A 13958-nucleotide genomic window follows, 5' to 3' on the forward strand; every position below is an offset into this window, starting at 1 on the left:
CACTGGATTTGAGTTTATGTTACGCTGCTATCATTCAGTGGTGTTGAGAAGTCTGTCCCAATCCAGCCCTTGTTCATTTTTATTAGAGTCAGCCTGTCAGCATTTTCTGTTCCCAGGCGGATGCGCTTATCAGTTATAATTCCACCAGCAGCACTAAAAACCCTCTGTGATAAAACACTGGCAGCAGGGCAGGCCAGGACATCCAAGGCATAGAGAGCCAGTTCATTCCAAGTATCCAGCTTGGATACCCAATAATTATAAGGCCCAGAGGAATCATGGAGGACATTGGTAAGGTCGGCAAGGTACTCCTTCAACATCTTCCCAAACTTTGCACTCCTTGTGATAGTACCCCGTGTCTCAGGGCCTGTGCGATGTGAGGGGCTGAGAAAACTCTCCCAGAACTTTGACAGTGTTGCCCTGCCTCTGCTGGATTGAAGTTGTGTCTCTCTCGCCTGTACTCCTTGGTTGTCCAATGAAGTGTGCCTTGTGCCGCCAGTGTTTTCAGATGGGAATTTTTTTAATAGTTCCGCAACAAGGGCCTTCTGGTACATCCCCATTTTTGTAGACTTGTCCGCCTCAGGAATAAGAAATATAAAGTTCTCCTTGTAGCGTGGGTCTAGAAGTGTCACCAACCAGTAATGACTGTCACCCAAAACTTTGAGAACCTGAGGGTCATGGGAAAGGCAGCGTAACATAAACTCAGCCATGCATGCCAGACTACTAACAGGCAAGACTTCCGTGTCCCCACCAAGAGGATGACTGACCATGCTCTCCTCCCCCTCCAATCTGTCCTCTGACCATCCATGCTGAACAGACGGTATGACAGCTATGCAGGTAGTACCATCTATAGCGCATTAAATTATGGCATCATCGCCGCTCACCATCTTGGTGGAGTGCTCAAAGTTTTGGAGGATGGTACACATGTCTGATATCCATGTCCACTCCTGAGGTCTTATGTGTGGAGTCTGAACTGAATACCGATGGCCTTGTTGATGCTGGTACTCAACAACTGCCCTCTTCAGCTCACGAATTCTTCCCAACATCTGCAGTGTAGAGTTCCTATGCGTGGGGATGTCATGGGCTGCGGAAGCTGTAGGTGACTTTCTAAAATGGGAACACAGGCAGCGTACTTTAACAAGCAGATCCGGCAGCTCCGGGTAGAATTTGAGAAACCGCTGAACCACGAGGTTAAGCACATGGGCCAGGCATGGTACGTGTGTGAGCCCGCCTCACCTCAGAGCCGCCACCAGGTTCCGGCCATTTTCAAACACGACCATGCCTGGCTGTAGATTCAACGGTGTGAGCCACAGAACTGCCTGCTCTTTCAGAGCTGTCCACAACTCTTCAGCATTGTGCGCTTTGTCACCTAAGCATATTAGCTTCAGCACAGCCTGTTGCTGCTTGGCCGAGGCAGTGCTGCAGTGCTTCCAGCTTGTGACTGATGTGGTCATTTCGGAGATGGAGGCTGAAAAGGAGGAGGAGGCTGAGGAGGATGAGGTGCAGGAGCTGTAGACCGTGGGGGCAACCCTGATTGACCTAGGGCCCACAATCCTTGGTGTCAGGAGGACGTGTTCCGTCCCAAGGTCCGACTGGGTCCCGGCTTCCACTATGTTAACCCAGTGTGCCGTCAGCGAGATGTACCGGCCCTGCCCACAAGCACTTGTCCACCTGTCAGTGGTTAGGTAGACTTTCCCGGTAACTGTGTTGCTGAGGGCATGGCTAATGTTTTGGGACACGTGCTTGTGTAATGCGGGGATGGAACACCGGGAGAAATAGTGGCGACTGAGGACCGATTATGGAGGGAGGGCCGCCGCCATCAGGTTTCGGTCTCCACGAGCCCTAAGGGCAACATTTTGAGCACAAGCAATCGTGAAATGTGAGAATTTAGTAGTGTGGCCTGTGGGGCGTTGGCTGCATATTTGCGCTTGCGTTCCAAGGACTGGGATATGGACAACTGAACGCTGCGCTGGGAGAAAGACATGGACGTGCTTCCTGATGCTGCTACTTGAGAGTGTGCAACGACAGGAGCAGGGCAGGAGGCATCTTCGCATGCAGCATGGACAGGGGATTGGCTTGCATGCGCAACAGCGGAAGAAGCAATGGTGCCACGTGCAGACACTATTCCTGGACCCTGGGGTTTGGCCCACAAAGTCAGATGCTTTTCTGCCATGTGCCTGATCATGCTGGTGGTGATCAGGCTGGTTGTTTTGCCACCCCTGCTGATGCTGGCCTGGCAGGTGGTGCAAATGGCCTTTTTGGAGTTATCGGCAGAGTCTTTAAAAAACAACCAGACTCGGGAAGACCTAACAGTTGTACTGGCAACTTCCTTCGTGTTGGTGTTACGGGGAACGGTTGCCTGCCTTCTGTCTGTGGCCACCACACTGCTTCTACCTGCCTGTTGGAGTACTCTGCCTCCCTCCCCCTGTGTGCTGCTCTCCTCACTCTGCATGTCCTCCTTCCAGGTTGGTTCAGTTACTATATCATCCACCACCTCATCTTCCACTTCCGCACCCTGGTCCTCCTCCTGACTTTCTGACAATTGTGTCTCATCATCGTCCACCTCTTGTGTGGTGCCCCTGAGGGTTTGACCGCCACAGGAATGCTGCACTTCTTTACTGGAGTGTAGTGTTCCTCCTCTGAGGTAAGGCCAGTGTGATAGTCGTGACCTAACCTTTTGCATCCAACACCACACTTCTCCACCAGAGTGAGCTAGTATGCACTAGGTGCTGCTCCCCTGGTTACAGGGAGACTGGGGAACACAAAGTGGTAGGAACCAGTTAGTGGGTGAGGGTGGAAGACTTACAAGTTAGTTACACTTTAAAATTCATATTTAATGTAAAGCCATCTTTGATCTTGGTCCTTTTTGGTTCTTCTGCTGGTCCTCCCTAGTTAATTGGTTGGTCGGCCTTGGTGCAACCTGGCTAGTCGGCCTTGGTCGTACTGTGCTGTCAAAATACTGTGTGTAATGTGACTTCCCTCCGAGAGCGCAGACCCTGTGTGGGCCTGCACCGGTATGGGACACAGCCTTCGTACCCTGGCCTTGGGACGAGATGTAGGTTGTAGACATGGAATGTCTCAACCCGGCCAAGGACCAGGATCAAGAAGGCCCGGAGCTTGAGAGTGTGGCTCCACAGCAAATGGATCCCAGGCAGTATGCAGACCGAGCGGTGTACGCCACCTGTCCTCGCCATGCTGATATATTCAGAGGGACTCCGGCTGCAAGAGGGTTACCGGCCCCCGACACCCGACCTTGCTACTCTACGTCCTGGACGGGAAAGACCGGTTAGGATCCCACCGGGTAACGGATGGAGCGGAGCTGCCACACGTGCCCTTGTTCTGAGAGGAGTTCAGAGGGAGACCCAGCCTATTTGTCCACACACACGGACAGGAAAGGATTCGGTCTGTAGTTCAGGAACACTCTGGTGTAAGGTCGCGACTGAATGCTGGACTTACTCGGAGGTTGTCGGACCCCTGTCCCTGGTAGCCACAGGACTCCACGAGGAGCAGGGAGTCGCCTTCCTTCTGCCATCTCTAAAGTGACTAAAGCTTTGGAAGTTCACCCCTATGGCCTCCGGACTGTTTATTCTGCGCCAGACCGCACGACGCGGCGCCCGTCTCCCTCTACTGCTACCCCATCCTCCTGTCCCTCTGCCCTGAGGCCTTGCTCCGCCTGTGGGGAGCAGTAAGAACTTTGGCCGCCATGACACCGGGCCTCAGCGGACTGTAGTGGCGCTGGTGGCCCTTCACCAGGCACCAGAGGTGGCGTAGTCGTTAAATAAGCCACTCAACCCGGACGAGCCCACAACATGTTCCTTTTCATGTGACGGCCCTGAGCACGGGTCGGGTCCGGGCCACGGCTACATCCCATCTCTTCATCACAGGACCCGACACCGAGTCCCCCATCACCCAGGTTAAACTCAAAACTAAAAGGGCTCTTTCGAGAATGAGGCGTCACACTTGTGACACTTTCCCACCGACGCCTTCGTGTGATCGTGGCTGTTCAAATATTAGGGCATCGCTACATGCGATCTCCTCTTGCTCCGCTTCAAGTGTACCGGGTGAGAGGCCCGAATCTATAAATGGAAAAGTGAACAGCTCTTCAAAGTGTCCAAGTGTGGGATCAGTTGTCTCTGGGCTCTCGGCATGGTGAGAGGAAGGAGGATCAGGGTGAGGAATATGCGGTCCAGACTCACGGCTACTGAGACTTGACCGTGTGGAAGACAGGGTGGTGATGGTAGTGGTGGCTAAGTGACTGGAAGCATTATCCGCTATACAACCAACAACCTTTTGACACTGCTCTGGTTCAATAGTGGTGTGCTGCGGTCCCTTAGGAATTGGGACAGGAAGGTCGAGCGAGAAGATGTGGGAGTTTGTTGTGGCACAATTTCAGCTTGCCCATGGCCTTGTCCTCGGCCTCTGCATGCACCATCACCATCACGTCCAGTTCACCGTCCCTTGCCTCGTGCCTTGCTCATTTTAAATGGAGGACAGTATCTTCCACTCTCACTACAAATGACTGAGTTTGGAGCGAACTTATATGTGAACCGTGTGATGGAGAAAACAGAGTTTTAAATACCTGGCCTGTAGGTAGCTAATTTGAACAGCATACTGGTGAGAATTGCTTCACTGACACACCGAAAGAAATTTTTAATGGAGGCCAGAAATGGCAGTATTTTCTGACAACGTATATGTGATCCGTGTGATGGAGAAAACACAGTTTTAAATACCTGGCCTGTAGGTAGCTAGTTTGAACAGCAAACTGGTGTGAATTGCTTCACTGACCCACTGAAAGAAATTTTTAATGGAGGCCAGAAATGGCAGTATTTTCTGACAACGTATATGTGATCCGTGTGATGGAGAAAACAGAGTTTTAGATACCTGGCCTGTAGGTAACTAGTTTGAACAGCAAACCAGTGTCAAAAACTTCACTGACACAGTGAAAAAAAATTGGAATGGAGGCCAAAAATGGCAGTATTTTCTGAAAACGTATGTGTGATCCATGTGACAGAGAAAACACAGTTTTAAATAGCTGGATTTCTAGTGCTGTAATATGGAAAGTACCTGGCTGTATTCTGCAGTGCCAACAAGCAAATGGCGCAGAAAAACAGTGTTCTCTGGATTGCTTTTTAAGCCAATAATGAGGATTAAGATCCGAAAAAAGTATTCCTGGCCCCTGAGACCTTGGCCTTTGTATAGAAATATCTAACAGCAGCAGAAGGCAGAATTGGAATGGAGCCTCTTGCGCTATATGCACTGCAGTCTGCTATATACACTGCCTGCCTATATGCACTGCCTGCCTGATATCTCTGCAGATGGATTAGTCCTCAGAAGGACTGTTTGTTAAGATGGATATGTGTAATGTACGGTTTTTCTCCCTACACTACCTAATACACAAGCAAATCTCTCCCTGACGCAGCAGCAGCACCTCTCCCTACACTGTCTGATTCCGGTGTGACTGTGACGAGCACAGCGGCGCCAGGTCTGATATAGACCTGATGACGCTGTGCGGCCAGCCAATCACTGTAATGCCACAACCACCATGGCTGCGGCATTACAATGAGTGACAGGCAATCCCTGCATGTTGATTAGCGCTCTAAAGAGCGCCAAACATGCAGGGAGAGGACCTGAGCATCCGCCCGAACATCTCGCTGCGAGCGCCCGCTCATGTCCCTGGTTCTCGCAGCGGAAGTATCCGCACAGGCAGCGGCGCTCCCCGGTCCTCCCTTCACACCCTAGCCGCTGATGTCCCCACAGTATCCGCATGGTGTTACAAAGGTCCGGACATTTGTGTTAAAAATCGCTGATTGGTCGCTGGCGCTGCCCGCGACCAATCACCGATTTGGGCGCCAAATTTAAATATCGGACGCGACCAATCACCGATCTTGGCTCCAGATTTAAACACCGCTGTGCTGATTGGTCGCGGCCGATATTTAAATTTGGCACCCAAATCGGTGATTGGTCGCGGGCAGCGCCAGCGACCAATCAGCGATTTTTAACACAAATGTCCGGATCTTTGTAACACCATACGGATACTGTGGGGAGAGAAGCGGCTAGGGTGTGAAGGGAGGACCGGGGAGCGGCGCTGCGGGTCAGTATACTTCTGCTGCGAGCAGTCGCTCATCTCCAGGCTTCTCGCAGTGGAAGTATCCGCACAGGCAGCGGCGCTCCCCGGTCCTCACTAATACTATTCCGCTCCCCATCAATACGATTCACTGATTGGTCGCGTGCAGAGAGCGCGACCAATCAGTGATATTGGCGCTAAAGTTAAACACCGCTCACCGATTTGGGCGCCACATTTAAATAGCGGCCGCGACCAATCAGTACAGCGGTGTTTAAATGTGGAGCCAAGATCGTTGATTGGTCGCGGCCGATATTTAAATTTGGCGCCCAAATCGGTGATTGGTCGCGGGCACCGCCCGCGACCAATCAGCGATTTTTAACACAAATGTCTGGATCTTTGTAACACCATGCGGATACTGTGGGGACATCAGCGGCTCGGGTGTGAAGGGAGGACCGGGGAGCGGCGCTGCGGGACGGGATACTTCTGCTGCGAGCGCCCGATCATGTCCCGGGTTCTCGCAGCGGAAGTATCCGCACAGGCAGCGCCGCTGACATCCATGCGGCAAGGGTGTGAAGGGAGGACCGGGGAGCGGCGCTGACATCCAATTGGTCGCGGCCGCTATTTAAATGTGCCGCACAAATCGGTGATTGGTCACGGTCTTGGCCCGCGACCAATCACTGATCTTGCGGCTAAAGTTAACCACTACTGTGCTGATTGGTCGCGGCCGATATTTAAATTTGGCGCCCAAATCGTTGATTGGTCGCGTGTAGCGTCCGCGACCAATCAGCACAGCGGTATTTAACTTTTGCGCTAAGATCAGTGATTGGTCGGGTCCGAAGACCGCGACCAATCATCGAATCGTCTTGGTGAGGACCGGGGAGCGGCTCTGCCTGTGCGGCTACTTCCGCTGCGAGAATCCGGGACATGAGCGGGTGCTCGCAGCAGAGGTATCCCGACCCGCAGCGCCGCTCCCCGTCCTCCCTTCCGCATGGATGTCAGCGACGCCGGCGGTCCTTCCGCTGCTACCGGCCGGGACATGAGCGCCTGGCGCCGCTCATCTTCCGGCTGCATCTCCATCCCGCAGATGGGTCCGGCGGTCGGGGTCCTTCTGCTGTTACCGGCCGGGAGATGAGCGCCTCGCGGCGCTCATCTCTCGGCTGCAACGCCGCTGAGCTCCGTCCCGCAGATGAGCCGCTAACGGCTGCCATCTTTTTTCTGAAATCCCGCGGCGCTGATTGGCCGCAGCCGGACCAATGAGCGACGCGGGATTTCCTGGACAGACAGACAGACAGATAGACAGACAGACAGACAGACAGACAGACGGGATAAGACAATTATATAGTAGATATTAAAAAATTAAACATACAGTTGGGCCAAAAATGTAAAGGGACAACATCCCCAGCAATTGATAGACTGAATAAATAGTAATACGTAACTCAATTAAATGTGCAAAGGTAGAGAAATTACTTAAATACTCATGTCATAGAGAGGAAACAATCATAGCAGTAAGTGAGCTGTTCTTCCGGGTCTCATGTTCACGGCGTCATCGTGATGCCTCCAATGATGTGTTCGGGGGGTCGGGTCGGCAGCCGCATGCGCCATTACATGCTGGCGTATCTCTACAATGTTATCAGAGATATTCTTTGATTGGTCACCAGTCTATATTTAAAGCTACTCCTTGTTGTGTGAAGCCACTACACCCCCAAATAAGGCAAGCGCCGAAACGCGTGTAAGGGACCTGGCTAACAACTCTGGTATTTATACTTACCTTTTTCTACTACAAAGTTCTAATGTCACTCCTTATGTTGCTATAGGTAATATGCACATATACTAACACTCATATTGTGAGGGCTGCTATTTGATTTACTACAATACAACAATCTAGATATTGCAATGATTTTTTCCTGCGGTACAGCACAACAGTTTACAATCTTACAATCAATTACCTCTATTCCCCAACCAAATATCCCTCTCCTGTCCTGATGTGACTTCAATGAACTCAGAGGAATAGTCCTTCCTCAACTATTCGAAAATACCCTAACAGTTAACCAACTGCGACGGCTGCTTAGCCATAAACAAAGTCGAAAAATTATCCTATACTATATTGTTCTTCAGAAACTCTCTCCTGAAACAAAAAGAAGTTCAAATTTGGTCTGAAGTCCGTTGTGTGATGTGTCAGCATCCAGGCATGGATTAGGATTCTTAATTGCGGAACAAATAGAAAACGTGGCAGCAAATCCATAAGTTCCGGATTCTGATTTTGGCAATAAACGTGGCCTGAAACAGTCAATATAGTTATCTGTCTAACTACAGGATCTATCTTTGTCTTGAATATTTTGGCGCCAGAATGTAGTGAGGTGCGTGCATGGCTACCCACTGCGACGGCACAATGGGCCTTAGTTTTATTACTGACCCGGGTCAGCTCCAGACAAACAATGGGTGTATGAGGACGGATGCAGGAGCCCTCCAGCAGGTGAATGGTTCCGTTGATGACTATGACTTAAAGGGAACCTGTCATGTCCTATTTACTATCTGCACTGCCCCCATAGCATTGTTAGTGATGCAATGTGCCTCACTAACAAGTTTTTTTCATTAAAATTGGTGGTATTATAATGATTCTATAACATTTTAAATACTTATATCCTACCTGCTCGTTTTCAGTCATAGGGGTGTGATCCTCATATTCAGTCAGGGGCGGGCGCCGCATTCAGTCACTGCTGGTGCCGCCCATGTATTTGAAATTTGCTCCTGGCCTGCACTAATATTTGTGGGGTGCATGCGCAGTTTTACATGTCCGGCCGCAGGTCCCCACGTGTGCGCAGTGATGCTGTGTAGTTCGCAGCTTCACTGCACATGCGCTATGACCTGCTGCTCCCTGCGCGTGCACAGTGATGCTGTGTAGTTCACAGCTTCACTGCGCATGCACTATGACCTGCGGCTCCCCGCGCTTGTGAACTAACAGCCTCACTGCGCACGTGCTGGGAGCAGCTGGTCATAGCGCATGCGCAGTGAAGCTGTGAACTACGCAGCCTCACTGCGCATGCGCAAGGACCTGCGGGCGGACATGTAAAACTGCGCATGCTCCCCACAAATATCAGTGCTAGCTGGGAGCAAATTTCAAATACGTGGGCGGTGCAGTGACTGAATGTGGCGCCCACCCCTGACTGAATATGAGAATCACACCCCTGTGACTGAAAATGATCAGGTAGGATATAAGTATTTAAAATGTTATAGAATCATTATAATACCACCAATTTTAATGAAAAAGCTTGTTAGTGATGCACATAGTTATGGTGGTCTGTCTGGGATCATCCACCATGAGCCGTGCACCCTGATTAATGCTTTGCAAGCCAGGACTTGGAGTTTTGTTTGCAACAGCAAGCTTTATTTAACATACACATGTCCATTTGGATACCAAAAGTAAGCCATAGATCTGCATGGATGAAACCCATGTGAATGACTAGGTGTACTGTAGTAGCCATTTTTCTGTTCATTTCTATTTACTAACGTCTATCTTATCTGCAGTGGTTGCATTATTCACATTCTAGCATGGAGTAGAAGTAAAAAAAGTAGTGTAAAAGTCAGATATTTTACACTTTTACACCTTAAAATACTATGGTCTATAAAATATTAAGAAAGGAAGAGACCTTGCAATAGAGACAGAAAAATTATTGCAGGTATCAAAATCTATCACAAATTATCATACGAGGAACATCATGCTGTTAAACAATAAATCCTCAAAGTAAGCAACTTTTGAATATGACAGCAATGTCGTTTGGTGCGATGTACTTGATGGATACCTATAAAATGATAGCAAGCAATCCATCTGTCAAATTTTATTCAAATGTGGGGATATAGTATATATAATATGAAAATTCTTCTATTTCCAAAGTTACTTTATAACCATCTTACATACTTTAAGAAGCTTTATGAATTATAATAATTGAAACTGCTACATTTAAATGCTAATATTGCACGGAACTTCTTTAATTATGATTGCCAGCAAAATGTCATTGTGCTGGGAGGTCGGCTCATGTTAACATTTGCCTCTTAGATTTTAAGCAATTGATGAGAAATTCTTCAACTTTGACCTCACTATGGAACTTATTGAAGGGTTACTACCACAAGAAATTAAGGAGTATTTGGTAGAAATGAGCAAATCGATTTTATGCAAACCGAATTTGTGCACAGGTACTGGGAAATTTGAACAATTTGTGATTCAAGTCACGTGAAAAAAATGCTTACTGCCATTTTACACATTGAATAAAATTGCATCAGTCACAGAAAGCTTACATCACCACTCTGTTGTGCATCATTTTCGGCCATATACATTCATACATGGGCCATATATATTCGGCCCATCATATTATTTTTTGTGCAACTGCTGCTTTTGCCACTGATACTGCCAACAACCAGCCACCCACATCCTGCCTGTCAATTGTGTTCTATAACTATACTGTACTGCTGTTGTTTGGGTTGCCAATACAGGCTATTCACAGTCAGAAATCCATCTGCTTACCTGTCCCAACAAATTATATACTGTGCAATTGCAGCCACTGCCAGTGCCATTAGATAGCCATACATCTCTTGCCTAACCACTAGACTCTACCGCTATACTGTACTGCTGCCTGCACTGCTAGTATTTGCCATACACGGCAGGATATCTCCTAGCCTGTCCTATCAAATTCTATACTGTGCAATTTTTCCTGCTGCCACTGCCACTGCTGATGGACAGCCATATATCTCCTGGCAGTCTTCTGTGTTCAATAACTATACCATACTGCTGTCTGGGTTGCCAGTGCTGGCCCTACACAGCCAGACATTTTGCCTGTCCCATCAATTTTTTTACTGCACGATTGCAGCAACTGTCACTACTAATAGACAGCTGCTGCTCTAAAACTTATCCTGTAGGGATAATTTATGGACATCTTGTTAAAAAGTCATTGCATCTTTATCTTCTAAGCAGGATATCCAATTCTGCTTCCAGAAAAAGGATCATTTTTGAATGGCTTGTTAAATAGCGTTCCTTTTTCATTTTCAAAACAACAAACCTGTTGCTGCTTCCATAAAAATGGATAATGTTTGGATGGTTGTTAAAAAGCCATTGCTTCTTCATTTTCCAAACAATAAACCTATTGCTGCTCCAAAAAAAGGGATAATTTTTGAAAGGTTTGTTAAAAAGTTATAGCTTCTTCAGTAGTGATGAGCGAGCACTAAAATGCTCGGGTGCTCGATGCTCATGTCGAGCACATTGGAATACTCGGGTGCTCAACCCGAGCAACGAGCCCAATGTAAGTCTATTGGAAACTCGAGCATTTTTCTGGCTTAAAAATTGCCCAAATCGATTGGAACAGTGCTCAAATGACATGGGGACAGCATGGGGAAGAGCCCTGGAAGCATTTATGACTCCCAGGTCACTTCTGTCAACAACGTTGTCAGAGGTATTACGCCACTTTACGCACCCACAATAAAACATACCAAAATGAAACCAAAATGGATTTTCCTGGGAAATATGTTAAGGAACATCCTTTCCAGGGTAATGACTTGTATATAAAGCAAAATAAATAACCAAAAACAAAAATGCTCCTCCACACCTTGGGCTATGTTCACACGTAGCGTTTTTGATGCGTTTTTTCACTTTTGCATTGCTTTCAACCGTGACAAATGCATTCACCAGGAAATGTCATTTTAACATTTTACAACCTTATCTGGCCATGTGGTGTGTGAGATATCATCAGACACATCCTGTTTCATTTATGAAGGAGGGACTCTGAGAGTCACAAAGCCTATCTCTATAGGGCTATCAGGCGGCCTTTACTATTCTTAAAGGGCCAGCTGTCAGCCTCACTATTCTTAGAGAGCCATCAGCCGGCTATGTTTTATTGTTCCCATTACTAATGAGTGGGTCTTCTATACTGTTATTGCGTATGCAGTGAGTGCCAGGGCTGCCCAAAATTTGGACGCACCCCAATACCAGTTTGAAAATTTGGACGCACCCCAATACCCCTTTGAAGAGACTTAGAGGAGGGCCTCCTGAAAACAATGTTCCCATTATTAGGATGTGGGTTTCCCATTGTGTTTGCCTATGCAGTGAATGCAAGGGTTGCCAAAAATTTGGAAGCACTCCAATGCCCCTTGGAAGAGACGTACAGGGCCTCATAAAAAAATATTCCCATTATTAGGAAGTGGGTCTCCCATAGTGTTGGCCTATGCAGTGAATGCAAGGGCTGCCAAAAATTGGGAGGCACTTCAAAGCCCATTGGTAGAGATGTGGAGGAGGGCCTCATAAAAAAATGTTCCAATTTGAAAGGAGCGGGCCTCCTATACTTGTAATGCCCATGCACTAAGTGTATGGGCTGACAAACATTTACCCCTGGGGGGTATACATGAACATACTGTATAAATTTTTTTTTTTTACGGGCATCATAAGCACCCTTTAAAAAAATGATGTGGGTGTTGCATCACGGACCACGGTCACCCTGGTAATATGGTGGTGGAGGATGAGGAGAAGGAGGAGGACAAGAGCAAATAGCCAAAATCAGGAAGCGTATACCCATGTCTGGGTGTGAAAAGGTGCATGGGAATACACCTCCCAAGAAAAGACACTGGATTTGAGTTTATGTTACGCTGCTATCATTCAGTGGTGTTGAGAAGTCTGTCCCAATCCAGCCCTTGTTCATTTTTATTAGAGTCAGCCTGTCAGCATTTTCTGTTCCCAGGCGGATGCGCTTATCAGTTATAATTCCACCAGCAGCACTAAAAACCCTCTGTGATAAAACACTGGCAGCAGGGCAGGCCAGGACATCCAAGGCATAGAGAGCCAGTTCATTCCAAGTATCCAGCTTGGATACCCAATAATTATAAGGCCCAGAGGAATCATGGAGGACATTGGTAAGGTCGGCAAGGTACTCCTTCAACATCTTCCCAAACTTTGCACTCCTTGTGATAGTACCCCGTGTCTCAGGGCCTGTGCGATGTGAGGGGCTGAGAAAACTCTCCCAGAACTTTGACAGTGTTGCCCTGCCTCTGCTGGATTGAAGTTGTGTCTCTCTCGCCTGTACTCCTTGGTTGTCCAATGAAGTGTGCCTTGTGCCGCCAGTGTTTTCAGATGGGAATTTTTTTAATAGTTCCGCAACAAGGGCCTTCTGGTACATCCCCATTTTTGTAGACTTGTCCGCCTCAGGAATAAGAAATATAAAGTTCTCCTTGTAGCGTGGGTCTAGAAGTGTCACCAACCAGTAATGACTGTCACCCAAAACTTTGAGAACCTGAGGGTCATGGGAAAGGCAGCGTAACATAAACTCAGCCATGCATGCCAGACTACTAACAGGCAAGACTTCCGTGTCCCCACCAAGAGGATGACTGACCATGCTCTCCTCCCCCTCCAATCTGTCCTCTGACCATCCACGCTGAACAGACGGTATGACAGCTATGCAGGTAGTACCATCTATAGCGCATTAAATTATGGCATCATCGCCGCTCACCATCTTGGTGGAGTGCTCAAAGTTTTGGAGGATGGTACACATGTCTGATATCCATGTCCACTCCTGAGGTCTTATGTGTGGAGTCTGAACTGAATACCGATGGCCTTGTTGATGCTGGTACTCAACAACTGCCCTCTTCAGCTCACGAATTCTTCCCAACATCTGCAGTGTAGAGTTCCTATGCGTGGGGATGTCATGGGCTGCGGAAGCTGTAGGTGACTTTCTAAAATGGGAACACAGGCAGCGTACTTTAACAAGCAGATCCGGCAGCTCCGGGTAGAATTTGAGAAACCGCTGAACCACGAGGTTAAGCACATGGGCCAGGCATGGTACGTGTGTGAGCCCGCCTCACCTCAGAGCCGCCACCAGGTTCCGGCCATTTTCAAACACGACCATGCCTGGCTGTAGATTCA

The sequence above is a fragment of the Phyllobates terribilis genome, unplaced genomic scaffold, assembly GCF_046119375.1.
Source record: "Phyllobates terribilis strain yellow unplaced genomic scaffold, ASM4611937v1 Scaffold_2__4_contigs__length_985480577, whole genome shotgun sequence".
NCBI classification, from domain to species: Eukaryota; Metazoa; Chordata; class Amphibia; order Anura; family Dendrobatidae; genus Phyllobates; species Phyllobates terribilis.